The 3,379-nt window shown below is 30.1% G+C and overlaps 1 pseudogene; it reads left to right on the top strand.

Moving 5' to 3' along the window:
• The first annotated feature begins 312 nt into the window (after nt 1-312).
• On the top strand, nt 313-800 carry LOC149878902 (uncharacterized; annotated as a pseudogene).
• Nucleotides 801-3,379: the final 2,579 nt, after the last annotated feature.

Raw genomic sequence — 3,379 nt, 5'->3', positions numbered from 1 at the left:
GTGAAAGAGTTCACCAGCATAACAACTAGTGACATGCAGCCACGGAACCCCACATGATACTTAACTATTATATATGTGGTAGGGACCTCTAAATGTTTTCAGATTTAGCTGATTTTTTTTGTGAATTTTTTATGCATGCATATAAACAAAATTCAAGGGTGCCCTGTACAAAAATCAAACTTTGAAAATTAAGGACCACCCTAATATATATATATATATAAACACACACACACACACACACACACACACACACACACACACACACACACACACATACACACACACGCAGTTTTTTATTTATTACTGGTGTTACTGAAGTTGTACACTCAAAATGGGTTACAATATGGGATTTCAATTCTACATGCATGGATACGAATATTCGAATGCTTAATCCACATTGCTTACAAATTGCCACTCAAGAAATGGTCATCAAGATTACCAGCTGACAAGCAACAAATTGAAATGCAAAAGAAAAAAATTCAACTTGCTTTTCAAGAGAAGATGGGACTGATTGTTGATAGGCCTAAGGCTAGCGGCTCAGGAACATCTAATGATGGCAACACCTCCAGAAGAGCCTTTCAGAATGAACTATTGTTTTCTGAAATCACAGGATTTAATTTTGAACTTATAAAAATGTTCCATGTTGTTCTGACTTGTATCTCATGTGGTTTTGAGCTTGACACAGATTTATTCAGGGAATACTGTACAAATACAGCTAGGTTTTACGTCGAATGTTATCCATGGTACTATATGTCGCAGAGCATTCACAAAATGTTAATTCATGCTCTCAGTGTTGTTGATTGCATGACATTACCAATTGGGCTCTTAAGTGAAGAAACTATAGAGGCCTGGAATAAAGATTTTAAAAAGCATCGTGAGCATTTTACACTCAAGTGTGACCGTATCAAATGTAATGAAGATTTATTTAACAATTATTTTGTTCTAGTGATCCAGCTATTTCTTCACTAAGAACTATAGTTAGTACTAAGAAGAAAGTTTAGCCAGAAGGTGTCCTGCAAATGTTAAAAAACAGTGTTTAGATGTTCTTTATATAGATGCCAAATTTTGGTTTCTTGCTTTGATTATTATTAAAATTCAAATATATGGATTGCAAATTAAAATTGTCAGTATTCTATAATTAAGATAAATTAAAAAGTTCCCACGTACATTTATTTGGAACACCAGAGCATTAAAAATCAAGAGTTTGTATAAAATTGACTGTCACTATAAAAAGCTTGTTGCTATACGTAATAAGGTATCCATAGCAACCAAACTTAATATCATAATATAAAATGCATGCATCGTATTAGTACTCTTACCAAATTTAGTGTATATGACACAAGTAGGTTAATGCGACAAAAAATAGGTATCCATAGCAACCAAATAAAAAATAACACCTTAATAAGATGCGCAGACCTTACACTGGTGCTCATGCCAAATTTAGTGTATATAGCACACATAAAAAAGTTTTTGCTATGCAAAAAAATAGGTATCCATAGCAACCAAATAAAAAATAACACCTTAATAAGATGCGCAGACCTTACACTGGTGCTCATGCCAAATTTAGTGTATATAGCACACATAAAAAATATGCAACAACAAAAAGTAAGTTTTTGCTATGCAAAAAAATAGGTATCCATAGCAACTAAATAAAAAATAACGCCTTCATAAGAAGCTCAAACCTTACATTGGTACTCATGCCAAAAATAGTGAATGTAGCACTAATATTAAATTAGTTATTAATTTTGTCTAAAAATTGGCCATTCTGGCCCACTGTGGAAGGGTCCGAATAAAATTATTTTGAAAGTCACAAGTATTGTGGAAATTGATTGCTTGAAAAATTGGCTTATAGAATTCTAGGTTTGATTATGGTGATCATTATGGAGAAAATAAATCTTTTTGAAGAATGAGAGCACTTAAATAAAATTGCATTTATTTTCAAACTTTTTTAAATAAAATTGTTTTTATGCAATAAACTTAATGCTTAGAATTTATTTTTAAAAAATTTATATTACCTTAATTGTAAAACAAACTTGCATTTTAAAATACATTATATAAAAGTACTATGCTATCAAATGTAAATAGAATTTACTTAGAAAATTAGTTTTTCAAAATAGACATATTTTATTTTATAAGTAAAATGAAATTAAAAGTAAATTATATAAAATCATTTTAGATAGCTTAAGTTTTCACTTTAAGTAATTTTTACCCAACATAAGACGTCTAGACGACTTAAAGATGAACCATAAAAAAGATTGAGGAAATGAAATTAAATTACTATTAGAGCCTTTACTTACGATTTGAATCTGAGACATCTCGTATATAAAGCGAGTACCATAATAGTTTTTTTTAGTTTTTTCGATAGCAATGGCTGGAAAAAAAAAAAAAAAAAAGAATATTATTTAAAAGACCTTTATTCGGAACGCAAGACTTAATCAACAAACGTCGTAGAAACACTTGTCTTAATCTCAAACACGCAAACTGTTGAAGCTAGAGGCCTATTTGGTGACAGTATTACATATTCAGGTATATTTGTAAATTTCATTTTAATATTAAAATGAATTTTCGAATGAAAACAGAAAAGTCAAGGAAAGTAAATGATCCAGAATAAATACTTACTGTACAGTCATGTATTTGTATCAGTTTTTAATTTGCATTGATACTTGAAATATATATTTTTATAAACTATTTTTTGTACTGTAGGTTCGAACTCTGAACTGACAATGATCAAGTTATAGAGTCAGTCTGTAAAAAGAATAAAAGAATTGCCTATAAAGACACTATTTTCATTTGTTGCCAACACTAATAAGTATGTTTGATGTTCCCAGAGAATGGAAGCCTTGTATGTGGGCCTGAACCAAATCTGTGAGAAATTATTTTTATGTTCATAAGAAAAATCTGAGTAGCTATACGATTCTTAAAAAAATTACTTGTTCAAGATGCAGAACAAAAGATGAAATTGATGAACAAAAGATGAAATTGTTGAAGCAAAAGATGAAATAGATGAAGCAAATAGATGAAATAGATGAACAAAGAAGAAATCGATGATTGAACAAAGACAAAATTAATCATTGAACAAAATATGAAATAATGAAGCTGTAATAAATTGCGTTATTCAAGATGGTCGTCCGTTTAACGATTTTCATAAAACTGGTTGGATTCTATTGGCTTTGCATAACAGCGCATTATTTAACAAGAAAGTTTAAATACAAATCAAAGTTAGTTTGCTTTCGTAGATTTTACGGAAGGCAATTAAGTAATAGACATACAGCAATCATCCAAAAAGAAACTACTAAACTTGAAATTGGTACTAAAGTTATTTCAATAACAACAGTCAACGCTGAAGTTATTAAAAAGGCGATGGGATCTATTTCTTGAC

The sequence above is a fragment of the Hydra viridissima genome, unplaced genomic scaffold, assembly GCF_058129835.1.
Source record: "Hydra viridissima isolate aposymbiotic clone 2 unplaced genomic scaffold, HvirCarnegie_v1 scaffold_14, whole genome shotgun sequence".
NCBI lineage: Eukaryota > Metazoa > Cnidaria > Hydrozoa > Anthoathecata > Hydridae > Hydra > Hydra viridissima.
This window is presented reverse-complemented; position numbering and strand designations above follow the sequence as displayed.